Source organism: Lepisosteus platostomus, chromosome 15 (genome assembly GCF_059453375.1).
Source record: "Lepisosteus platostomus isolate fLepPlt1 chromosome 15, fLepPlt1.hap1, whole genome shotgun sequence".
In the NCBI taxonomy this organism is placed as follows: Eukaryota; Metazoa; Chordata; class Actinopteri; order Semionotiformes; family Lepisosteidae; genus Lepisosteus; species Lepisosteus platostomus.
Genome location: NC_142625.1, coordinates 429,213 through 455,378, shown reverse-complemented (window position 1 = coordinate 455,378; position 26,166 = coordinate 429,213). Strand labels below are relative to the sequence as shown.

The following is a 26,166-nucleotide window of genomic DNA, read 5'->3' as shown; positions in this document are numbered from 1 at the left end:
CCTTGCCACCACACTGCTCCCCGAAGCTGCAACTGCCACATCAACTCTCCTTCCTTCTTCCTCAGATCCTCTTCCAGGTCTTCTAAATTCTTCTCCGGCCAGGGTCCTCCCTGCCGTAGCAAAAGCACCATCAGGAGCCGGCTCCATCCCTCCGTCCTCTCCGCTCCGCCGCTCCCTCTGGTAAGTCGCAGAAAAAAAGGCTTCCGCCGCCGTCGCCGCCGATGCTCCCCTCTCTCCTCTCCGTCGCTGCTATCTCGTCCCCCAGCCCAGTCGTCAAGCCGCGGTCAGGCCACGTACTTTCAGATCTGAGCCAAAAGGCCGAGAAGCGATGCCCACAAAGGCGCGGACCGACGCGCGGGCGTTCCGCTGGCGCACAGTGGCGCAGGCCGACTCCTCTGGAGCCCGGGACCCGCGCAGCCGCCGGCCTCCCTGCAGCCAGAGGCCTGCCGCGGGACTCTGCTCCCCCTCTCTCTTGCCTGCCCGCCTGCCTTCCTGCCAGTCCCGGGCGGGGGCCCTGCTCTTTGATCTTCTGTCAACGGCCCGACAACGACCGCAGCCGCAGGGGGCGCCAGCCGCCCGGCCTCCTTAGCTTAGGCCCCTCCCACCGGCAGCAGCTGCGCCCAACCGGCTGCAAGCGAAAGCCGAGCGCCAGCACCTGCGGGCAGAGGCAAGGGGCAGCTCTCTCTCGGGAGGGAGGGACGGGGACGCGCGCGCGCGCGCACACACGCCTGCCTGCCTGCCTGCCGAAAAAAAAGAAAGAAAAGGTGGATATACTAAGTTTTTGGGAGGGAAAACGCCCAGCTGTCGAAAGGGGCCCGCCTGCAGGGACGGGGACGGACACACACACAAGCAAGCAAGCAAGCAAGCAAGCAAGCAAGCCACGCCTGCCTCCCTGGGAAAAGGCTGAAAAACCTAAGTTTTTTGGAGGGAAAACGCACGGGAGCCGAAAAGGGGGCCGGCCTGCTTGCCCAGAGAGTCGAGACGCGGGAAAGCGCACAGAGGGAGCACGGGAACCGAGAGGGCGAGAGAGAGACAGAACACAGAGACACACAGATGGACGAGGGACGAGGGACGAGACCCGAGAAGAAGGAGCTCCAGTCCACTCCGCTTGCTTGCTCGCTCGCTCGCTCGCTCGCTCGCTAGCTAGCTAGCTAGCTAGCTACCTACCTACGTCTGTCTTTTCACCGCTGAGAGAAGGTGGTGCACCGCTCCCGGAGGCGCTGCAATACCGGGCCGATGCGTGGAGAGGACGGAGCAAGCTCCTGATCCAGCTCCCTGTTCCAAAAATCCGTTTAATATGTGGTCCCCCGATGGGGGACGTATCAGATATTAAACTGATAAGAACAGATTTTTTTTTTTTTTTTTTTTTTTTTTTATTACAAAAATACAAAATATACAAAACAATACATACAAGACATAGTTACCTACAACCCCCGACAACACACAGAAATTAACCTAAAGAAAAAAGACCCTTCCATCGTTCCTTTGCTGCAGAAAAACCCCACCGTGAGATATCCCACTTAACCCTTCTCCCAATATCGTGCTGAATTTTCCAAACTATTGTGTCCGGTGAATCCCCCTTCCCGTGCTCTACTAATTCTTTACGTGACATCCACAAAAACCATTTAACTAGACTGATAATGAGCCACAAAAGGAAACCACAGTTCCATTTACGTGGTCCCAGAACCCCTTTCAATACTATCTGTGCAGTCAAGTTAAAATCCGTACTCACTCTCTCCAACAACCATTCGCTCTTCTTCCATACCTGTTGTGAAAAGGTGCACCCCCAGAAAACATGCATGACTGTTTCGATCTCCGCGCAATCCGGGCGGGGACACCGATTTTGTCTCGAAAGACCGTGACTATGCAATGTCTCCCGGACCGGCATACGATTCCATCTGGCCAGCCAATTAAGGTCTTTTAACCTGTTGTCAAGACCAACAGGCTGAATTTGCCGCCAGCCTTCTTCCGAAACCCCGACCACTGCCGGGCCGGCCTTTGCGACCACTGTCCTGTATAAGGCCTTGTGGTCTAAGGACGCCCGCCCCTCCCTGGCTGCAGGGTACTTTTTCAGCCACTTTACGGCGTGCCTGTAGTGCGGGGGCAGCCTTTCGGCCTTAGGCGTCCTATTGGACCAAGCCACAAGGTGCCTCATCATGACAGATAACCACAGCTTTACGTAGCACACGCACAGGTGGTCAGGGTCCTCATGGAGGATCATACACAGGCCGGACACAAACAGGGTATCCAGTTTGGCCGGCAAATCTGGAACGGCCCTCCCCCCTTCCTCTACCGGTCTACACATGTGCACTCGGGCGATGTACTCATAACCCGCACCCCAGATGAACCGGAAGACTGCTCTAACGAGATCCCTCCTCATGCTGGCAGGTAAGGGAAACACCCTGGCCAGATGCACTAGCAATGGCAGGATGTCCACCTTGATTACTAGGACCTTCCCTGTATAGGAAAGTGTCCTATCCTGCCACATACCCAACCTCTGGTTTACCCGCCGAAGCTTGTCCTCCCAATTCAATCTCGCGGAATCGCCCGAGTGAAATCGGATGCCCAAGATCTTTAATGGACCCGGCTCCAGGGGGAGGCCCGCGACCTCGTCTCTCCTGTCCTTCCACTTGCCAAAGTACTTGATGGCACACTTGTCCCTGTTTAGACAGGACCCGGTGCCTGCTGAGAGGTCCTCCATCAACTCAAGTACCCGGTACATACTCCTTTCGGATGTAAGGAACAGTGAGATGTCGTCAGCATAGGCCGCGACTTTTACCTGCTCACCCCCACTGCCTGGAACCACCACGCCCTCAATCAGGGGATCCTTGTGAATTGCTAGGAGGAGGGGCTCGGTGTACAGGACGTAAAGGAGGGGAGACAGGGGACAACCCTGCCTCACCCCACAACCGACCGGCACTCCCGCTCCCAACCTCCCGTTGATGCACACCCGTGATACCACACCATTGTAAAGTGTCTTGATCCACCTGATGAAGGCATGGCTCAAGCCCAGCCGCGCCAGAACCTCCCAGAGGAAGGCATGGTGAACCCTATCAAAGGCCTTACTCTGGTCGAGACTGACCAGCATGAGCTCTAGGTTCCGATCTTCTACCCAGGCAACCGTGTCTCTGATGAGATGGAGATTCCAAGCTATTTTCCGGCCCTCTACACTGCAAGTCTGGTGCTTACTAACCAGATCTGGCATCACCTTCCTCAGCCTCCTACCCAGTACTCTTGCCAAGATCTTATAATCGGTGCAGAGTAACTGGATCGGCCTCCAGTTTTCCAGATCTGCCTTATCACCCTTTTTGAAGATAAGAGACAAGACTCCTACCTTCATTGTTGTTCCCATCTCCCCGACTTGCAGTATTTCCCGGAAGACCTCCATGAGCATGGGCTGAAGCGTGTCCCAAAAGGCAACATAGAAATCTATGGGCAGGCCGTCGACGCCGGGGGCGGTTCCCCGACGCAGGCCGGCCATGGCTTCCTTCACCTCCGCGGCCGTTAGATCCCCGTCCAAGCCCAGAGGAACCTCAGTTCGCCCGTCTATGCCCGTCAACCACTTCTCCCAACGGCCCGCGTCCACGGGTTTTTCCGCAAACAAGGACCTGTAAAACTCCGAGGCGCACTCCTCCATTTCAAGCCCATCCTGTGTTACTGAGCCATCCACCTTCCGTAGCGCCTCGAAGCTGGTCCTTGCCTGCCGCGCGCGGACCGCGCCGAAGAAGTGGGACGAGCACTTCTCATGGCTTTCCAAAAGCTCACCCTTGAGCCTGAACAGGAACTCTCTAGCTCGCGAGGACCAGGTCTCGCTCAAAGCGTGCCGGATTTCTGTGGCTTTTGCTGCGTCGAAGGAACCACCCTCATTAAACGCCACATATAGGCCTTCTAGCTCTTTTTGTAAATTAGCTAGCGCCGCCTTACCCACAGATCTCCTGTGCCTACAGTAACTCACGGAGGCCTTGGCGATGGCCTTTTTACAGGCCTCCCACCAGAGGACCGCCGTAGGAAACCTCCACCGTTTCCTCTGGAAGCCGCACAGCAGGTCAACTATCCGAGTAAGATATTTCTCCTCGGACAGGACCTGCGTGTTCAGCTTCCAGTGCTGTGGTCTTGTCCGGAAACCATCAGAGGTCACAGTTGCCGACAGTAAGAGGTGGTCAGAGAACCATACTGGAACCACCTGCCTGGCCCGAGTCACCCCTTTTAGGGTGGTGAATACATAATCTAGCCTTCGGAATATCCCTCGCCCATTACTCCAGGTATAAGCCTTGGAGGCCGGGCCAAAATCACCAAAACAGTCATGCAGTTTGAAACGTTGTGCAATCTCACGCAGACCACTCACTCCCGAACCACTCACATCACCGAGATCGATGTTAAAATCTCCACCCATCAGTACCACTCTATTTGTATAGAGGAGGGGCTCTAACTCTCTCAGGAAGGCCCCCTGAAGGCGCCTATCCGCTGGTGCATACACTCCAATCACACGCACACGCATACACTCCCACACACCATCCACTACCAACAGCCTCCCTGGAATTACAGAGACAACCTCGCTTGGAGAGAAATTAGGAGTCCCGCAAAGGATCCCCACCCCCGAGGAATGCACACCCCCCACACTCCACCAAGAGTCCCCAGTACGCCAGTCCTTCCTGAATTCGGACACGTCTCTCTCTGATCCGAGGTGGACTTCTTGTAGGAAACAAAAAGAAAACCGCCTTTCAGCCAGGAATTCAAAGACGCCGTTACGTTTGATCTTATCTTTAAGACCCCTGGTGTTAATGGAGCAGAGAATGCACTCTGCCTCGGGAGGGGGGGAGGTTCCCATCTCTCTCGCTCATGAAAGTAGCCTTCAATACAGTGAACCCAGAAGGCCATGCAGGGCATCTTCCATACCGTCTACATTTGGCGACATAGCGTCGCTGAGAGATGTAACGGGGGAAAAGGACGGGGGAGATTCTTCCTGAGCCGTTACACCGCTGAGGGGCAGTGAGGCGTCCGAGTCCGAATCGGAGGATCTCTCAGGCTGTAGACAAAGTTCGGAGCCAATCGCCACGTCCCCGGGCATTACGACCTGGGGGCGTGCGACAGAAACGTGGGCGGTTACTGACCCCCCTGCTTCAGATGTAGGTTGGGGGGGTTCTCTCTCCTCCTCTTCCCCTTCATCTACCGGGCCTGGGTCTTTTGGAGAGTCGTTGTCCTCCTCTTCCGCAGGACTCCCCACTACCTCTCCCTCAATGCTGGGGTCTTCCTCCATTTCCCGGCTCTCGTCTGGATTATAGTCTCCCTCCTTTTGAGGCTGTACCTCTGAATCAGAGTAGTCTTCCTCTTCCATGCCAGCCTCTTCCTCCGACGGAATGTCGATCTCTTTGTACTTCTTCTCTACCACCCCTGTGTTGTCCTCGTCCGAGGCGGTTCTCTCCCTCTTCTTTGACTTTTTTCCCCTCCTTTTTGGTTTCATCCAGCCAGATTCTGAGGGTTCCTTCTCCCCGGGTTCCTCATTCGCTCCCATCTCCGGTAATCCAGCGAGGAGGTCCTGCATACCCGATCTGGACGCCTGGGGCTCTGGGTCCGAAACCTGAGCCAGAGCATCAGTGTCAACCTCCTGGAGGGCGAGATCTTCATTCAGGTGAGTGCCCTCTTCATCGTTCCTCCTTGTTCTCACTGATGGTCCGGCTTGTTCCTCTCCCCTGTCTGCAACTACGGACGCAAAGGTCTTAATTTTCTGCGGGCAAGCCCTATACATGTGGCCTTGTTCACCGCACAGGTTGCACACCCTGGCCTCACGGCAAGACACTGCCGAGTGCCCGACCTGACCGCAGCGCCTACAAAGCTGTTCCGTGCAGTCTGCTACCACATGTCCTTCCTGGCCACACTTCCTACAGGTTTTAGGCTGCCCAGCGTAACTCAGATACCCCTTATTTGGCCCGATATAAAAGGATGCCGGAGGGTGTAGCACCCCCCCAGGGGAGGTCTTACACGGCCGAAACCTTGCCATAAACCGTCTCTTAAAAGTCCATATATCTTCCTCATCCAAGATTTTCTTCCCCTCCCCTTGGATATCAAGGTATCTTCTTAGGAAGATGGCTATATCAACCTCGGGCACATGAGGGTTATACATATGCACAGTTACTGGTCTCAACTCCCGGGCGAACAGAGGTTCAATAATAAATTTCGCAAGAGGGTCAGTTTCCTTCAAGTCGTTAGCCCTATCCCACACCCTTCGGCATTCGTAGTTCGTAGTCAACGTGACATCATAGATATTCTTCACCTGAAAATCCTGAACTCCCAAAATATTGATCTTCTTAATGTTCAACACATCGAACAAAATCTTTCTCTCGAACTGTGTCCTGACCATCCATACTCCCGCATCCTCTTTCTTCTTTAAGATAAAGCGCACCGTGCACCTCATCTGTCCCTCACGGGACAGAGGGTTCACGGTCGCTAAAAAGGGATCCCACTCACCGGCCGCCGTCATCTGGGAGCCCCACCTTCACCCCCTGGGCTCAACCCAGAGCGATTCCAGTGGTGGCTCGTGAATCCGGTTCCCCCAGGTGTTGGTCCAATGCCTTCTTCCCGGTCGTCTGCGCCTTCGTAGGATCCTTCCGTCTGTATTCCTCCGTCTCTCCTCTGCCGCCCTTCTCGTCTCTTTTGAATCGTCCAGCCGCGGTCAGGCCACGCGCCTTCTGATCTTGGCCAAAAGGCCGAGAAGCGATGCCCACAAAGGCGCGGACCGACGCGCGGGCGTTCCGCTGGCGCACAGTGGCGCAGGCCGACTCCTCTGGAGCCCGGGACCCGCGCAGCCGCCGGCCTCCCTGCAGCCAGAGGCCTGCCGCGGGACTCTGCTCCCCCTCTCTCTTGCCTGCCCGCCTGCCTTCCTGCCAGTCCCGGGCGGGGGCCCTGCTCTTTGATCTTCTGTCAACGGCCCGACAACGACCGCAGCCGCAGGGGGCGCCAGCCGCCCGGCCTCCTTAGCTTAGGCCCCTCCCACCGGCAGCAGCTGCGCCCAACCGGCTGCAAGCGAAAGCCGAGCGCCAGCACCTGCGGGCAGAGGCAAGGGGCAGCTCTCTCTCGGGAGGGAGGGACGGGGACGCGCGCGCGCGCGCACACACGCCTGCCTGCCTGCCTGCCGAAAAAAAAGAAAGAAAAGGTGGATATACTAAGTTTTTGGGAGGGAAAACGCCCAGCTGTCGAAAGGGGCCCGCCTGCAGGGACGGGGACGGACACACACACAAGCAAGCAAGCAAGCAAGCAAGCAAGCAAGCCACGCCTGCCTCCCTGGGAAAAGGCTGAAAAACCTAAGTTTTTTGGAGGGAAAACGCACGGGAGCCGAAAAGGGGGCCGGCCTGCTTGCCCAGAGAGTCGAGACGCGGGAAAGCGCACAGAGGGAGCACGGGAACCGAGAGGGCGAGAGAGAGACAGAACACAGAGACACACAGATGGACGAGGGACGAGGGACGAGACCCGAGAAGAAGGAGCTCCAGTCCACTCCGCTTGCTTGCTCGCTCGCTCGCTCGCTCGCTCGCTAGCTAGCTAGCTAGCTAGCTACCTACCTACGTCTGTCTTTTCACCGCTGAGAGAAGGTGGTGCACCGCTCCCGGAGGCGCTGCAATACCGGGCCGATGCGTGGAGAGGACGGAGCAAGCTCCTGATCCAGCTCCCTGTTCCAAAAATCCGTTTAATATGTGGTCCCCCGATGGGGGACGTATCAGATATTAAACTGATAAGAACAGATTTTTTTTTTGTTTTTAATGCAAAAATAGAAAAACAGAAAACAAATCAATCATAACAGAAAAAACAAGAAACAAAAACGTCCATTTACATTATTCACAAGATCAAACCCAACACAAATACTCATGAAAAACGTTAAAGCAAAACCAAACCCTTCCACCTTTCCCGGGCCGCATGATAGCCCCATCTTTGCACGTCCCTCTGTATGCGCCCTTTAATGTCATTCAGCACCTTCTGGTAAACCCCTTGCACTGATCTTTCTTTCCCCTTTTTAATTAAAACATCCCGCGCCTCCCACGCCTCCGATTTGACGAGGCTTATTAACAGCCATAACAAAAACTGAAGGCTGCCCTTCTTAGCCCCCCCTTTAATCCCGTACAAAACAACCGATGTTGTGACTCTGAAAGATCCGTCTAAAAGATCAAAAAAACGCTGACATTTCATCCATACCTTTTGCACAAAGACACAATCGATAAAAACATGTCTTATTGACTCTGTAGCCTTACATCCTTCTCGCGGACATGTATAGGTTTTTGTCAGCTTGTGCTTATAAAGTACCTCTCTCACCGGTAGCCTACCCCATGCCACCTTCCAGTTGAGGTCAATCAGTCTGTGATCCAAGCCTCGCGGCTGGATCCTGGTCCACACGTCTGCTTTCTTTCTCTGTTCAGGAGGGGATTTAGTGGTCTCTATCAGTTGTTGGTATAATTTTCTATGGCTCAGCACTGTTGTTGTGTCCTGCCGGTCCCAGTACTTTGCCACCCACAGTTTAGCATGTCTATAATACCAGGGCAGATCGTTTCCATGCGGCACTGAGTTAGACCATGTTGTCAAAACTGTCATAAACTGTGCAAACCAGAAGCGTACAAAGTACTGGTATGCGTGTTCTATAGGGGAACCCAAAGCTAGACATAAGTTGGAAACATATATACAATCAAGCTTCAATGGAAAGTCTGGAACTTCCCTACCCCCCTGCTCCAGCCTCCGGACCATATCCACACGCTTGACATACTCGTATCTGCCACCCCATACAAACCGGAAGACTTCGCCGACCAAAAGTCGTCTGTACCTCGGCGGCAAGGGGTACACGTACACCAAGTAGACGAAAAGAGGCAGTATGTCTACTTTTAATACTAAAATTTTACCCACCATGGTCAATTTTAGCTTGGTCCACAGCCCCATCTTCCTCCTTGCCTTCTCTATCCTGGAGCCCCAGTTGTGGCCTCCTGAGCCTCTTCGCAAAAAGTCCACTCCCAGGACTTTAAAAGGTCCTGTGCACAGTTTAAAACCCCCAAACCATTGTTGCGTCGCATCCCAGGGGCCGAAAGTCTTGACTAGACTTTTGCTCGCATTAAGAGCTGCCCCAGATGCCCTCGCAAAGGTTTTAAAAACTTCCAAGGCAGCTTTTAGGCTGAAAGTTGAGTCCACTACAAGGGTCACGTCGTCTGCATACATTGTCAATTTAACCCTCTCTCCCCCACTGCCTGGCAGTATCAAACCATCTATTCCCTTTTCAGCTCGAATGGCCGCCGCAAAAGGCTCCATATAAATTGCAAACAACAAAGGGGAGAGAGGGCAGCCCTGTCTCACCCCCGCCTTCTGACTCACTAGGTTGCCCAGCCAACCATTTATAACAGCCCTACTGCCCACCTTGCTGTACAAGGTCTTTAGCCAGTCAATCATGATTGGCCCAAACCCCATCTTCTCCAAAATCAGCCACAAAAAATCATGGGACACCCTATCAAATGCTTTTTCCAAATCTAAATTGACAAGCATTAATGGTACCTTCCTTTGCTCCGCCCATGCGATGATGTCTCTCAATAATTGCAGCGTCCACCTCCCTGATCTTCCTCTGACTCCGCATGTCTGGTCCCTGCCGATTATAGTAGCCATCACACTCGAAAGTCTGTGAACAAGCAATTTAGCCATGATCTTATAGTCCACACACAACAAGGTTAAGGGTCTCCAATTTTTAAGCTCGGTTCGGTCTCCTTTTTTAAAGACCAGCGTTAAAATACCCTCCCTCATTGATTTTCCCATGCTCTTCTTACTGAAAATCTCCCCCATCACCTCCAAGAGGAAGGGTCCTAAGATCGGCCAGAAGGTCCTGTAAAACTCTACAGGGATCCCATCCACCCCCGGCACTTTCCCCTTTTTCAAGGATCTCATTGCTGCCTCTAACTCTGACAGCTCAAAGGGCCTTTCCAAGTTTTCTCTCTCTTCCTCCGTCAGGGTTGCTTGCAGGGTCTGAAGGACCTCTTCTGCAGCTTCCCTCTCACATACCTTCTCAGCGAAAAGCTCTTCGTAAAACCTAGCCGCTTCTCTGAGCATCCCCTCCCGGTCCGTTACCTGCTTCCCGCTGGTAGCTAGGATGGAATGAAAAACCCTTTTCTCTTGTCTTCCTCGGATCCTGTTAAAAAAATATTTGGAGCACGTCTCATAGTGATCTAAAAACTCCACACGCGCCCGAAACAGGAACTCCCTCGCCCTTCGCTCGTGGTGCTTCCTAATTTGTTTCAGTAAGGTAGCTACCTGGTTTTCGCTTGAAGGAGTCCCATCCTCTCCACCCCTAAAAGCCACTTCCAACTCCTTCTCTAGGCTTTCAAGCTCTTTCCTTTCCCTCCTCCTCCTTTCCCTACAGTACTTTCTAGAAGCCTTCCCTATTATTTCTTTGGTTTCCTCCCAGATCTCCAGCAGAGACCTATCTCCCACTCCGTTATTTAAGCACCGCACTAAAAGTTTCTCCATCATCTTCAAGTACGCCTTCTCCTCCAGAACGACGCAGTTCAATCTCCACACCCCCCTGCCAAATTCAGTCCCAGATCTTGCTACTCGAACCTCTGCCATACAGTGGTCAGAAAACCACACTGGAGTGATCTTAACTGTCTCCACTACCACTGAACTAGAGGTAAAAATGTAATCCAGCCTTTTAACTACACCTCTGGTGTTGCTCCAGGTGTATCCCCCCCGCTGCGGATGAGCCTCTTTGTAACAGTCTTTTAGGTTATACATTTTTAACATGTCTCTGACCACTCTGGCATCCCCCTCCTTCTCCTTATCAATGTCTATATTAAAATCGCCTCCAATCACCACTACTCTATTTGTGACACACAATGTGCCCAAATGAGTTAAAAAATCCCTCCTCTCCCTCATTGCTGCTGGCGCATACACACACACAAATCTAAAATCAATCCCATCCATTCTTGCATCGACACTCAACAATCTTCCCGGCACGCTCACTCTCACCTCCCCACACTCTGTTTGAGGGTCCCCGAAAAGGATCCCTACTCCAGAGGAGTGCACACCTCCAGTACTCCACCTTGAGGGACCACGGTCCCACAAAGCAGTCAGTTCCTCCACATCCTTTCCATCTTTAAGGTGGACCTCCTGCAAAAAACACACACTAGACCTTAGGTCTTTTAAAGCCGCAAAAACAGCTACCCTCTTGGACTTATCCCGTAGCCCTCGCACATTCAAGGTCAAGTAGCTGCTGGTCATTTAGGCCCAGGATTTCTGGACTTTACCTTCTCCCTCTTTGATGTAGGTCTGGAGCTCGTATGCGCACCGCACCACGTCCTCCTTCTTCTTTCCCTCGAGACCCATTCCCAGCACTTCCCTTCCGCTGTGATCAAAACTAGGCTTGACACTGCCAAATTGCCTCAGGATTTCTTTAATTTTCTCAAAACCCTTGGGGTATCTCACCCCTTCTCGATACCAAGTGGAATGCTTCAGGAAAGCACTGGAGGTCTCGAGGTCAAGTCTGTAGAGGCTCCCCGACTGTCGCACCCTACGGCGTAAGTCATCGTACCGTCTTTGGCGGTCTCTTTTGGCCATGTCCCCTGCCTTTTGATGTTCCCTGTCCTTAAGTATATCTAGCAATGCTCGTTGTGCATCCGTTGCTATGTTAAGGTCCCTACACGTGATCTTAATGAGGTTTCTACCCTCCAACTCAAAAATAACCCCCTCCTGTACTAATGCAGACAAACCGGGGCAAGAGGACAGATCAATCTGCCCCTCTTCATCTATCTTTTGCTCTTCTAGAAAATCTTCCGTCACCGCGGCCATTACCACTACAGCCCCACAGGGCCGCTTGCTATGCCCCGACTCCCCTTCCGCCTGCTTATCAGGCTCAGAACTAGGCTGAAGGGCTGTCTCTGCTACCACCTCCGGGGTAGAGTCCTCCTCGCTGCTCTCCCCCCCTTCCAATTTCCTCTTAGCGGTCCCGCCCGACCAATCCATTCCCCCTTCCTTTTCCCCCATAGTCTGTTGGAGAGTGTTCATAATGTCCTGCATGGTCTCCAAATTTCTAGCAGTCCGAGCAGCAATTTCCTCCACCCCTGTGGAACCCTCCTCCAAGTCTACCTCCGGGCTCAAAGCAGGCCCTCTGTCCTCAGCTTCTTGGTCTGCCACCGGTTTCTGCCTGTCGTCATCTGTCGATCCCCCAGACGTTCCTTCTTCCATTTCCCCCGTCTCCCTGGTCTCCTCCTCCCTGTCTTCTGCACCTGAAACAGAAATGGCCGAGGAAGGCCCAGCAGCCTCAGGCACGCCCCCTGCCGCTCCCCTACTTACCGGATCATGGCTCAAGGGGCAGTCCTTATACAAATGATCTTCCGCCCCGCACAGGTTGCAGGTCCTCACCGCCTTGCACTCAGCACCCTGGTGTCCCGGCCTGCCACATCGCTTGCAGACTGTTTCCCTGCAGTTGGCTGCAAAATGTCCTTCTCCTCCACATCTCCTGCAGGTTAGCGGCTGTCCCGGGTAGTTGACATAACCCCGATTAGCCCCGATAAAAAACATTGCAGGAGGATGCAGGTAGCCATCCTCTTGGGCACTGAGGGTCCTCAAACGCACAAAATATCGGAACTTCCCCGACCAATAGCCGTTCCTGTCATTTATTCTTACGCCCTTTGCTGTTATATCCACAAAACGTTTCAGGAACACCTCTATGTCCTCTTCCGGCACGTATGGGTTGAACATCTGAACAACTAAGGGCCTGTTTTCTCTTACAAATAAAGGCTCGATAATGTAATCACTCAGAGGCTTCTCATTCCTCTTAGCCTTCACCATCTCCCACACTCTGTGGCAGACCACTCTATTCACCAGAAACAGGTCATATGTTTTCTTACCCAAAAAGTCCTGTAAACAATAAACATCCGTGGGGCTTAGACCGAAGACTCCACGAACTATGTCGTCCCCGAAGATTCCCCTGTCTCTCAAGGCCCGTTCCCCCAATTCTGCTTTTTGCACAAACCGAATTGTGTGCCGAAACTGACCTTCCCTGCTGCCAGCGCCCTCTGATGGTCTCCCCGCTGAACTTCTCGCTGAAGCAGCAGCAGCCGCATAGCTTCTCCCACCGTCCTTCTCCGGTCCTTTTCCAGGTCTTCCTTCTCTGCTATCAGCGGCCTCTACTGACCTTGCCACCACACTGCTCCCCGAAGCTGCAACTGCCACATCAACTCTCCTTCCTTCTTCCTCAGATCCTCTTCCAGGTCTTCTAAATTCTTCTCCGGCCAGGGTCCTCCCTGCCGTAGCAAAAGCACCATCAGGAGCCGGCTCCATCCCTCCGTCCTCTCCGCTCCGCCGCTCCCTCTGGTAAGTCGCAGAAAAAAAGGCTTCCGCCGCCGTCGCCGCCGATGCTCCCCTCTCTCCTCTCCGTCGCTGCTATCTCGTCCCCCAGCCCAGTCGTCAAGCCGCGGTCAGGCCACGTACTTTCAGATCTGAGCCAAAAGGCCGAGAAGCGATGCCCACAAAGGCGCGGACCGACGCGCGGGCGTTCCGCTGGCGCACAGTGGCGCAGGCCGACTCCTCTGGAGCCCGGGACCCGCGCAGCTGCCGGCCTCCCTGCAGCCAGAGGCCTGCCGCGGGACTCTGCTCCCCCTCTCTCTTGCCTGCCCGCCTGCCTTCCTGCCAGTCCCGGGCGGGGGCCCTGCTCTTTGATCTTCTGTCAACGGCCCGACAACGACCGCAGCCGCAGGGGGCGCCAGCCGCCCGGCCTCCTTAGCTTAGGCCCCTCCCACCGGCAGCAGCTGCGCCCAACCGGCTGCAAGCCAAAGCCGAGCGCCAGCACCTGCGGGCAGAGGCAAGGGGCAGCTCTCTCTCGGGAGGGAGGGACGGGGACGCGCGCGCGCGCGCACACACGCCTGCCTGCCTGCCTGCCGAAAAAAAAGAAAGAAAAGGTGGATATACTAAGTTTTTGGGAGGGAAAACGCCCAGCTGTCGAAAGGGGCCCGCCTGCAGGGACGGGGACGGACACACACACAAGCAAGCAAGCAAGCAAGCAAGCAAGCAAGCCACGCCTGCCTCCCTGGGAAAAGGCTGAAAAACCTAAGTTTTTTGGAGGGAAAACGCACGGGAGCCGAAAAGGGGGCCGGCCTGCTTGCCCAGAGAGTCGAGACGCGGGAAAGCGCACAGAGGGAGCACGGGAACCGAGAGGGCGAGAGAGAGACAGAACACAGAGACACACAGATGGACGAGGGACGAGGGACGAGACCCGAGAAGAAGGAGCTCCAGTCCACTCCGCTTGCTTGCTCGCTCGCTCGCTCGCTCGCTCGCTAGCTAGCTAGCTAGCTAGCTACCTACCTACGTCTGTCTTTTCACCGCTGAGAGAAGGTGGTGCACCGCTCCCGGAGGCGCTGCAATACCGGGCCGATGCGTGGAGAGGACGGAGCAAGCTCCTGATCCAGCTCCCTGTTCCAAAAATCCGTTTAATATGTGGTCCCCCGATGGGGGACGTATCAGATATTAAACTGATAAGAACAGATTTTTTTTTTTTTTTTTTTTTTTTATTATAAAAGAGTACAAAAAACTGTCACATTATACTACCCGCCAATGTCCTCACACCCATGTGATCAAACCCTTCCACCTTTCTTTCGATGCTGCGAACCCCCATCTGATGATGTCCCATCTGATCCTTCGGATTATATCTGTTTTTACCCGTCTGTGGATGCCGGCGACCGACACCTCCACCCCGTGCCTGATCAGTTCAGTACGGGCATCCCACACGAAGATTTTAGTGATGCTGATCAGGAGCCACAGGAGGAAGCTCGTATTCCAGTTGCGGGAACCGGGTACGCCCTTCATCACTGTGCGCAGTGACAATGAACCATCCAGACCAACCTGTGCGAAAAGCCGTTTGCTCGAGTTCCAGACTCTCTGCGCAAACCCGCACTCCCAAAAGACGTGACTCACGGTCTCTTCACCTGTGCAGCCATGTCTTGGGCACTGACTCTGTTTCGCCAGGCCATGAGCATGCATCACTGCCCTCACCGCCATACGACCCCACACTCCAAGCCAGTTCAGATCCTTCAGCTTGTTATCCAGGCCCTTGGGTTGGGCCTGCTGCCAGATCTCTCTTGACACACCCGGAATCGCCGGCCGCTCTGACGTCAGGATGATTTTGTACATCAGTCGGTGATTTAGCGTTGTCGTGCCTTCTTTGACCTCCGGGTGCGCCCGCAGCCACCGCACTGCGTGACGGTAGTGCGGTGGGAGTCGCTCTGCCTTTGGGGTCCTGTTGTTCCAGACGGTCAAGTGACGCATGCTCGCCGTGAGCCAAAGGCTCACAAATCGGCTGCACAGGTGGGGCGGGTTTTCGTGCAGGATCACACACAGGCTGGCCGTGAACGCACAGTCCAGTTTCAGTGGGAAATCCACGATCCCCCTCCCACCATCTTCTATGGGCCTGCACATATCTGGTCTTTTAATGCGCTCATAGGTTTGACCCCACACGAACCCAAAGATGAGTCTGACCAGCTCCTTCCGTTTTCCGACAGGTAGGGGGTACACTACCGCCAGGTGAAGCAGAAGGGGCAGGATCTCAACCTTCAGCACCAGCGCCTTCCCGATCCATGTCAAGGACCGCTTCTGCCAAAGGCCCAGCTTCTGATTCACTTTCCGGAACCTGGCCTCCCAGTTCAGGGTGGGGGGGTCCGAGTTGTGGAAAAGGACCCCCAGGATTTTCATCGGCCCTGTCGTCCTCGTTAAGCCACCCAAGGTCTTTGGTTCACACAACCAGGTCCCGAACAGCTTCACCAGGCTTTTGGCACGGTTCAAACGGGCGCCGGTGCCTCTGGAAAAATCCTCCACAATGGCCAGGGCTCTTCCCAAGCTACTTTCAGAGCTCAGGAAGAGCGTGACGTCATCCGCGTAGGCGGCGATCTTGACCGCCTGCCCCCCGCCACCTGGCACTTGAATGCCTTGCACTCCGGGGTCTTTCCGTAGCTCGTCCAACAACAGCTCCAGGAAAATGACGTACAACAGGGGAGAAAGCGGACAGCCTTGTCGCACACCACAGCTTACAGGGATGCTCCTTCCTACTGCGCCATTGACACATACCCGGGATTTGGCACCATTATATAGCGCCTTGACCCACTCGACGAATATCTCCGGTAGGCCTTTCTTGCGCAGGAGTGCCCACAAGATCTCATGATGGACCCGGTCGAACGCCTTCGTCTGATCCAGGCTCACCAGCATGAGTGGCAGGCCTCTGTCCTCCACCCAAGCGATGACATCTCGGGTCAGCTGGAGGTTCCAGCTGATCTTGCGTCCTGCCACGCTGCATGTCTGGTCGGCCCGGACCATCACTGGCATTACCGTTCTCAGGCGGCCTCCCAACACCCTGGCCAAGATCTTGTAATCAGTGCACAGGAGCTGGATAGGCCGCCAATTTCCCAGGTCCGCCCTGTCTCCTCCTTTGTGAAGCAAGGAGACGATGCCGGTCTGCATACTTGAACCCAGGCTGCCCTTGTCCAGGGCCTCGTTAAAAACCGGCACCAGGAAAGGCTCCAGCTGTTCCCAAAAGGTGTGATAAAAGTCGGTCGGCAGGCCATCAGCGCCAGGGACAGTGCCCTTCTTCAGGCCGAGCATTGCGGTCTTAATTTCTGCCCCTGACACCGGCCCGACCAGTGTAGAGGGGTCCTCTACCACCTTCTCCACACCTTCCAGAAGCCTATCCCTGATGCTGGGGTCCGTCTCCTTCTCCGCGAACAGGGTTGAGTAAAATCTTGTGGCACACTCCAACATCCCGGGTATGTCCGTGGTTACAGTCCCGTCTTCCTTCCGAATGGCTTCAAAGAGCTTCCGCTCTTGTTTCTGCCGCACCACCCCAAAAAATTGGGGCGAGCAGCATTCGTCTCCTTCCCGCCAGACTCCCTGAAGCCTAAAAAGGAAGTCTCTGGCTCTCTGTAACCACTTGTCCCTAAGCAGGCCTCTTACTTGTGCGATTCTCTCGCCGTTGAAAGTGCCCCCCTGGTTCAGCTGCTCGTACAGTGCCTCCAGCTCTTCTTGCAATCTGGTACACTGGCGGTCCTCCAGGCTCCGCCGGATACAACAGTACCTCCTGGTGACCGAAGCGATGATATCTTTGCAGGCTTCCCACCAGTGTACCGCTGAACTAAAGAGTTCCCTCCTCTTCTCAAAGTCCTTCAGCACCGTCACAATCTTCTCTCGGTATCTCGCCTCTTGTAGAACCTGTTGGTTCAATTTCCAGTAGCCAGCCCGAAAACCGGGGTCCTCAATACCGAAAGAGACTGAGAGCAGCTGGTGGTCCGAGAACCAAGTAGGGGACACCTGCCTGCTTAGAATCCTCCACTTTGCAGTAGAAAGGACATAATCCAGGCGTCTGAAAATTCCCTTTCCATCATCCCAGGTGTGGTGTGCAGTGTTGGCAAACCCGTCCCGCAGGCTGAAGTCCGTAATTAAGGACCTCAACAGGTGAACTCCCTCGCCGTGCGAATCCCCCAGGTCGATGTTGAAATCACCGCCCACGATCAGCTCTCTGTTGGTATACAGCAGGGGCTCCAAATCTCTCAAGAAGGAGCCCTGCTGACGTCTGTCTGCTGGGACGTACACACTGATAAGTCTAATCTTGGTGTTTTTCCAGTTCCCGTCCACTACCAGCAGACGTCCTGGGATCACCGAGCTGACCGTGTGAGCGGTGAACCCTGGCGAACCGCACAGGATGCCAACGCCAGAGGAGTTCACCCCTCCGACGCTCCACCAAGAAGGACCCTTCCTCCACTCCTTCGAGAAGGTCCTGACGTCGTCAAGGCCCTTTAAGTGGACTTCCTGGACAAAACACAAATCCAAGTTCCTGCGGGACAGGTACTGAAAGACTGCCGCTCGTTTCTCCCGTGCCCTCAAACCCCTCACGTTAGCAGTTGCTACCGTGAAGGTCATGGTGGTTCTGGGGGGGCGTCACTCTCCATTCCCATCTCGGGGCCGGGCTCGGATGAGCTCTCCGCCCCTGATGTACTGCCGCTGTCCGAAGTTTCCATGAACTGTTGGGGCGTCCAAGGGCTCGCGTCCGACTCCTGCACAAGAGTGGGTGTGTCGGGCGCACCGCCAGTGTACGGGCTGTCGTCTGCCAGTGCAGCCAACGGCACTGAGAAGGCAGCCCGGCCAGGTCCATCCCCTTGTCCTGGGGGAAGAGATTCTACGACGCTCTCTGGCTCCGAGTCGCTTGTCTCCGACTGGGGCTCCTCCTCCTCCATCCTCTCGGGTTCTGACGTCTCCTCCTGTAGATCTTCCAGCTCTGCTCCTTCAGCCGTCTTTTTCTTCTTCTCCTGAGTCGCCTTCTTTGCCTTCCCGTCCCGCTGCCGCTTTTGCTTCTTCATCCCCGAGGGCACAAGGACCGTCATCCTCTCCTCCTCTAATGGCGCCATCACCACCGATGTTTCAGCCGCCCTCGGGGCCTTCACCACGTCCGCCCATCTTGGGCCGGCACCTCCTGCCTCCCTTGATGTTCCCGGCTGTACGTCTGTCTCCTTCTCCAGTCCTCCTGTCTTCCCCTGTCCGGCCTCCAACTGTTGCCTTCCTCCTTTCTTCGCTTTCCTCCCGGAAAGCTCCCCCTCTTCTCTTGGGTCATCCTCCACCTGTTCCTCCCCCGCCAGAGCTGCCCCCTCATACAAGGCTCTATTGTAGTCGGCATCTCTACGGTTGCACTGGCGGTACAGATGCCCCGTAGCACCACACAGCGAGCACTCCTTCGTTGGGCACCGCTGCGTTGTGTGGTCCCGGCTGTGACACTTCAGACACTCCGTTGTTGTGCAAGCCCCTTCACGATGCCCGTACACCCGACATCTGCGGCAGAAATCTGGCTGGTTCCAGTAGAATAGGTACCCCCTACCTGAACCGATTGCGAAGGTGGCCGGTGGGTGGGCGAAGCCATCCTCGGACCTGGGCTCCTTTCGCAACTCAACTTCGTATTTTCGCCTCCCCGCCCATACGGTCTTCCGATCTCGAATCGTCACAGGCCTGCTCACCACGTCCACATACCGCCGCAAAAAGGTGGTAACGTCGGCATCGGGGATGAACGGGTCAAACATGTGGACAATCACCCACCTCTTGTTGTTTCCTTGCAGTCCTGTGCACTCATACTCACGGAGCTTCCCATCTTGTTGGGCTTGCAGTACCTTTCTCGCTGTGCTCTGGTAAACCTTGGCGTCCGTGAAGGTGGTATCCATGTACCGCTGTACCCGGTTCCCCTGCAAACATAGGATCTCCTCCACTGCCACTCCCAGATCCCTGAAAAGGACATCCTCTTCAAAGGCCTCTCTCCCAGGCATCTCCGTCTCCGCTCTCCAGTAGAAGCGGATGGTCCACTTCAGGTTGGGATCCCCGCCAGCCCTCCTCGCCATCCCGGGGTCCGCAGCCATCGTGAACGCAGCCTTTCGGCTGCCGAAGCAGCCTACTCACCCCAAGTGAAACAAACAAACGTAGAAAACGCAGTCCACAATCCAAAAGGTAGTCCAAAATCCGGTCCGGGGTCCAAAATCCAAGTAGTCCTTCCGCACTCCAAATGTGGTGTTCTTTGTCCCTCCTCTTTCCTCGACCTTAGGCAAAAGGCCGAGAAGCGATGCCCACAAAGGCGCGGACCGACGCGCGGGCGTTCCGCTGGCGCACAGTGGCGCAGGCCGACTCCTCTGGAGCCCGGGACCCGCGCAGCCGCCGGCCTCCCTGCAGCCAGAGGCCTGCCGCGGGACTCTGCTCCCCCTCTCTCTTGCCTGCCCGCCTGCCTTCCTGCCAGTCCCGGGCGGGGGCCCTGCTCTTTGATCTTCTGTCAACGGCCCGACAACGACCGCAGCCGCAGGGGGCGCCAGCCGCCCGGCCTCCTTAGCTTAGGCCCCTCCCACCGGCAGCAGCTGCGCCCAACCGGCTGCAAGCGAAAGCCGAGCGCCAGCACCTGCGGGCAGAGGCAAGGGGCAGCTCTCTCTCGGGAGGGAGGGACGGGGACGCGCGCGCGCGCGCACACACGCCTGCCTGCCTGCCTGCCGAAAAAAAAGAAAGAAAAGGTGGATATACTAAGTTTTTGGGAGGGAAAACGCCCAGCTGTCGAAAGGGGCCCGCCTGCAGGGACGGGGACGGACACACACACAAGCAAGCAAGCAAGCAAGCAAGCAAGCAAGCCACGCCTGCCTCCCTGGGAAAAGGCTGAAAAACCTAAGTTTTTTGGAGGGAAAACGCACGGGAGCCGAAAAGGGGGCCGGCCTGCTTGCCCAGAGAGTCGAGACGCGGGAAAGCGCACAGAGGGAGCACGGGAACCGAGAGGGCGAGAGAGAGACAGAACACAGAGACACACAGATGGACGAGGGACGAGGGACGAGACCCGAGAAGAAGGAGCTCCAGTCCACTCCGCTTGCTTGCTCGCTCGCTCGCTCGCTCGCTCGCTCGCTAGCTAGCTAGCTAGCTAGCTACCTACCTACGTCTGTCTTTTCACCGCTGAGAGAAGGTGGTGCACCGCTCCCGGAGGCGCTGCAATACCGGGCCGATGCGTGGAGAGGACGGAGCAAGCTCCTGATCCAGCTCCCTGTTCCAAAAATCCGTTTAATATGTGGTCCCCCGATGGGGGACGTATCAGATATTAAACTGATAAGAACAGATACTACACTTGATCTTAGCCAAAAGGCCGAGAAGCGATGCCCACAAAGGCGCGGACCGACGCGCGGGCGTTCCGCTGGCGCACAGTGGCGCAGGCCGACTCCTCTGGAGCCCGGGACCCGCGCAGCCGCCGGCCTCCCTGCAGCCAGAGGCCTGCCGCGGGACTCTGCTCCCCCTCTCTCTTGCCTGCCCGCCTGCCTTCCTGCCAGTCCCGGGCGGGGGCCCTGCTCTTTGATCTTCTGTCAACGGCCCGACAACGACCGCAGCCGCAGGGGGCGCCAGCCGCCCGGCCTCCTTAGCTTAGGCCCCTCCCACCGGCAGCAGCTGCGCCCAACCGGCTGCAAGCGAAAGCCGAGCGCCAGCACCTGCGGGCAGAGGCAAGGGGCAGCTCTCTCTCGGGAGGGAGGGACGGGGACGCGCGCGCGCGCGCACACACGCCTGCCTGCCTGCCTGCCGAAAAAAAAGAAAGAAAAGGTGGATATACTAAGTTTTTGGGAGGGAAAACGCCCAGCTGTCGAAAGGGGCCCGCCTGCAGGGACGGGGACGGACACACACACAAGCAAGCAAGCAAGCAAGCAAGCAAGCAAGCCACGCCTGCCTCCCTGGGAAAAGGCTGAAAAACCTAAGTTTTTTGGAGGGAAAACGCACGGGAGCCGAAAAGGGGGCCGGCCTGCTTGCCCAGAGAGTCGAGACGCGGGAAAGCGCACAGAGGGAGCACGGGAACCGAGAGGGCGAGAGAGAGACAGAACACAGAGACACACAGATGGACGAGGGACGAGGGACGAGACCCGAGAAGAAGGAGCTCCAGTCCACTCCGCTTGCTTGCTCGCTCGCTCGCTCGCTCGCTCGCTCGCTAGCTAGCTAGCTAGCTAGCTACCTACCTACGTCTGTCTTTTCACCGCTGAGAGAAGGTGGTGCACCGCTCCCGGAGGCGCTGCAATACCGGGCCGATGCGTGGAGAGGACGGAGCAAGCTCCTGATCCAGCTCCCTGTTCCAAAAATCCGTTTAATATGTGGTCCCCCGATGGGGGACGTATCAGATATTAAACTGATAAGAACAGATTTTTTTTTTTTTTTCTTATAAAATATACTTTATTCCGAAAAAAACACATCTCAAAAGGAAAACATCTCATACAATAACACTCCACAAGTTAAAACAACGGCGGAACGGCGGTGATTGTCCGTTTTCAATCCTTGCAAGGGTGGGCGGATTTGCGCTATTATGAGTGTCCCTCCAAACCCTACCGCTTGCTGTAACCCATTAATCCCTGTACAGGGTCCATAGGCCTTTCCAGCGCTCCTTTGCCGTGGGGAAACCCCATTTAGCAACGTCGCGCTTCATCCTCCTCCTGAGGTCCGCCAGGATCCTCTCCTCCAGCTCCCTCGCTCCCCACTCGATGTTGTGCCGGATGAGATTGTTCCTCGCGTCCCACAGGCCTTTCTTTGTGAGGGACAGCAGCAGCCACAACAGGAACTGCGTCCCCCTGTCCAGTCCGGTAGGTGCCAGCCCCAGCAGAACGTACTGGTAACTGAGCACCACACCCGTCCCAAGGAGTTGCATGGTGTTGTCCATTCTGCCCCACACCGCCTTGGCGAAGGGGCAGCTCCAGAACACGTGCTCCTGAGTCTCCTCGACGAAACACGTGTCCCGGGGGCAATGCGGATTCCTGGTAAGCGAGTGTCTGTAGAGGACCTCTCTGGTAGCCAGTCTCTTGTGTACGGCCATCCAGTTGAGGTCCTTCAGTTCGTTGTCCAGTTCTTTAGGCTGCGTCCTTTCCCAGACTTGTCTGGGAATTCGCAGCCTTTCGTCGGCGACCAGATGCCCCCTCACCTCTTTGTACAGAGCTCTGTGGTTGGTGCAGAGCTCTGGCTGTCTCGTGGCCTCGTACCTCCTGCTCCACTTGACAGCGTGGGTGTAGAACTTTGGTCGCCTCTCTGCCTTGGGCCCAGTGTTTGACCACTGGACCAAGTGCCTCATCGGGATGGAGAGCCACAGCCTGACAAAGTACTGGTACTTGTGGCCGATGGGCTCCCGCAGCGCCCGACAGAGGTTGCAGTAAAAGATGCAGTCGAGTTTCAGGGGGAAATGTGGGACATCTCGACCCCCTTCCTCGACCGGCTGACACATCCGGTTTCTCGTGATGTACTCGTACCTGCCGCCCCAGACGAAGCCGAAGATCATCCCTTGCAGCGCTCGTCTGAGTCTGGCCGGCAGCGGGTACACCACCGCCAGGTAAACCAAAGCCGGCAGGACGTCTGCTTTCAACACCATCACTTTCCCTGTGTAGGACAGCGACCGCGTTTTCCACAGACCCAGCTTCGCGTTCACCTTGGCGATCCTCTCAGTCCAGTTGTTGGTCTCGTTGTCCTGGCTCTGGAAGGAAACCCCCAGTATTCTGAGGGGCTCCGTGCAGAGCTCGAGACCCTCCGGCGCCGTCGTCCTGTGCTTCCAGGGCCCGAAGAACTTCAGTTTGCTCTTTCGGCGGTTGAGCTTCGACCCCGAGGCTCTGGAGTATTGCTCCATGACCTGCAGGGCCCTCCTCAACCCCCTGTCCGACCTCAGGAACAGCGTCGTGTCGTCGGCGTACTGGGAGATCTTCAGGGTTTCCCCCGTGCCTCCCGGTATTTCCAGGCCGTCGATGACGGGGTCCCGTCTCACCGCCTCTGCTAGGGGCTCTGTGAAGAGAACATAGAGAAGGGGTGAAAGGGGGCAGCCCTGTCGTACTCCGGATTCCTGGGGAATGAAATCCCCCAGGTTTCCGTTCACGTTCACTCTGCTGCCCACGTCAGAGTACAGAATCTGAATCCAGCGGCTGAAACTCTCTCCGAAACCGAAGCGTTCCAGCACCCTGAACAGATAGCTGTGGTTCACTCTGTCGAAGGCTTTCTCCTGGTCCAGGCTGACCACCATCATGGGCACGTTCCGGTCCTCGGCCCAGGCGATGGCGTCTCTGGTCAGCTGGAGGTTCCAGCTGACGGATCGCCCCTCCACCCCACACGTCTGGTCGCTGTGGATGATGTGGGGGAGGGCGGTTCTCAGTCTGCCGGTCAGGAGCTTGGACAGGATCTTTACGTCCACGCAGAGCATCGTGATCGGCCTCCAGTTTTTGAGGTCGGCGGCGTCTCCTCCCTTGAAGAGCAGGGAGATGACGCCCTCCCTCATGGTGTCTCCGAGTTTCCCCCGGCGGAAGATCTCCTGCGCCACTTCCACCAGATCTGCCGCCAGGGTGTCCCAGAAGCAGGTGTAGAATTCCTTGGGGAGTCCGTCCGGCCCCGGCACCTTGCCATTCTCCATGGACAAGAGCGCCGCCTTCAGCTCCTCGGCCGTGATCGGACCCTCCAAGTCCTCCCTCACCTCCTCCGGTACTCGTGCCGTCAGCCCCTCCAGAAAAGCATCGCCTGCCTCCACCTCCGTCTGCTTCTCTGAAAAGAGCTCCGTGTAGAAAGCGGTGGCCGCCTCTACTTTGTCGCTCTCGTCCAGCACTTCCTCTCCATCTCCCCGTCTCAGGCTGTGGATCACCCTCTTTTTCTGGGCTCCCCGGACCTGGTTGAAGAAATAGGAGGAACAGGTTTCATTATTTTCGTAATGCTCCCTCTGTGCTTTGACGAGGAAAGCCTTGGCTTTCTCCGTGTGCAGTCTGCGGAGCCTCTCCTTCAGGTCCCGTGCCCGGGCTGAATTGAAGGCTCCTCCCCCGTTAGCCGAGCTGTACTCCTCCTCGAGTTGCCTCTGGAGTCGTGCAGCTTCCTTCCTCTCCCTGGCCGCCTTCCGTCTGCAGTACGTCTGCGCCAGGGTTCGGGTCCTGTCCTTCACCGACTCCCACCATTCCACCACGGAGCTGTAGCCGTCTCTCAGGTCTCCCCAGCTCGCGTAGTCTTTCCGGAACAGTGCCCTGAAGTCGTCTTCCTCCAGTATCTCCCGGTTTAGCTTCCAGTACCCACGACCGAATGCCGGCAGGCTGGTGTTAGCCACCACCGTCAAGCGCTCGTGGTCGGAATACCACGCCGGGGACACCGTCGCCGACTCCAGGGAGCAGGTCGTGTGCACGAAGATGTAGTCCAGGCGGCTGCACACTCCCCGGGAGTTCTTCCAGGTCGGTCCGGCGTCGTTCGGGCGGCACCGTCTGAAGCCGTCTACTAGGGAGAACTGCTTGAGTAGCGACTCCAGCTCTGCCGAGCTAGCGTCGCTCCCCTTCTCCCGGTCGACGTTGAAGTCCCCGCCGAGCACCACCTGTCTGTTAGTGGTGCAGCAGCTGGCCAGGTCAGCAAACACTTCCTTCCGGATAGAGGGTTCCGTCGGAGCATAGACGTTAATCGCTCTCAACTTCTGCCCCCTCCAGTCGATGTCTGCGACCAGGATCCGGCCCTGCACCACCGAGAAGGAGGAAACCAGCGTCATCTCTGGGTTCCCGAGGAGGATTCCCACTCCGGAAGAGTGGACCCCTCCTACGCTCCAGCATGATTCTCCCTTCGTCCATTCCCTGGTGAATGTCAGCTTGTCGCTTTCATCCTTCAGGTGGACCTCCTGTAAGAAACAAACTGAGAAAGACTTTGAGGCCAGATCATGAAAGACTCCCCGTCTTTTCACTGGGTCTCTCAGCCCTCTCACGTTAGTTGTTAAGAAGGTTAGTTTCACAGTCATGGTTAAACTAGTGAAAGGTAAACCTCCTCTCTGTACTTACAGTAGAAACTTGGGAGTCTACATCTGGGCACTGTTTAGCCTAGATGTAACTCCTCTCGTTCGGGTCCTGGGGGGAATATACTGGGCTCCCTCCAGGTTTCGCTGGGGACTGAAAGGAAAACATGCTGGACAGGTCCAGCCCTACCATCAGTCCGGGCTCCAGGGCGGCTTCAAAATAATCCTCGTCGTCCTCGAGGATACTCTCAGCCACCGCTTCGGGGAGGCTCCTTTCTTCCCTCTCTCGGGGGGTTTCGGGGGCCTCCAGTTTCTCCTGGGCCTCGAGGGAAGGGGGCTCCAGTTCCTGGGCTGCCTCTTCCTTTTGTCCCTGGGTCTCGGGGGAGGGGGTTACCTCTTCCTGGGCTGCCTCCTCCTTTTGTCCCTGGGCCTCGGGGGAGGGGGTTACCTCTTCCTGGGCTGCCTCCTCCTTTTGTCCGTGGGACTCGGGGGAGGGGGGGTCCGTTTCCTGGGCCTCGGGGGGGAGGGTTTCCATTTCCTGGAGCGCCTCCTCCGGTTGTTCCTGGGCCTGGAGGGAAGAAAGTTCCGTTTCCTCTAGGATGAGGAAACGGTTTTCCCTTACCACTCTCTTTTTCTGTCCTTCCGAAGGTGGGTCCGCCCTGGGTCTCTTCTCCCGCTTGCGCTTTCCCTTTTTGCTGGGAGTTATCCAGGGCCCTTCCTCCGGTCGGCCATCTTGTCCCTCTTCCTGGCGGCCATCTTGTGGCACCGATGCGGCTGGGGGTGTGGCCTCGGCAGTTTCGGGTCTCAGCGGGGGAGGTGCGGGTTCTTTGTTCTCAGCCCTCTCCCTTTGTCTGGAGACCGGTTTCTGCCTGCCGGCTTCCACCACCTGCGCAAACGAAGGTTTGCTTACCTTGCATTGGCGAAGG

General features: G+C 56.3%; 3 non-coding genes and 2 pseudogenes across 3 annotated transcripts; all 5 read right to left on the bottom strand.

The window, feature by feature from the left end:
* Positions 1-1,195: 1,195 nt before the first annotated feature.
* LOC148647362 (U2 spliceosomal RNA) lies at positions 1,196-1,395 on the bottom strand. Its single transcript, XR_015927045.1, has one exon. It is a non-coding gene; the product is annotated as a U2 spliceosomal RNA (small nuclear RNA).
* Positions 1,396-7,581: 6,186 nt separating this feature from the next.
* LOC148647361 (U2 spliceosomal RNA) lies at positions 7,582-7,772 on the bottom strand. Its single transcript, XR_015927505.1, has one exon. It is a non-coding gene; the product is annotated as a U2 spliceosomal RNA (small nuclear RNA).
* Positions 7,773-14,338: 6,566 nt separating this feature from the next.
* LOC148647360 (U2 spliceosomal RNA) lies at positions 14,339-14,540 on the bottom strand (annotated as a pseudogene).
* Positions 14,541-20,456: 5,916 nt separating this feature from the next.
* LOC148647359 (U2 spliceosomal RNA) lies at positions 20,457-20,647 on the bottom strand. The gene has a single exon (XR_015927378.1). It is a non-coding gene; the product is annotated as a U2 spliceosomal RNA (small nuclear RNA).
* Positions 20,648-21,516: 869 nt separating this feature from the next.
* Positions 21,517-21,696, bottom strand: LOC148647358 (U2 spliceosomal RNA; annotated as a pseudogene).
* Between the last annotated feature and the right edge of the window lie 4,470 nt (positions 21,697-26,166).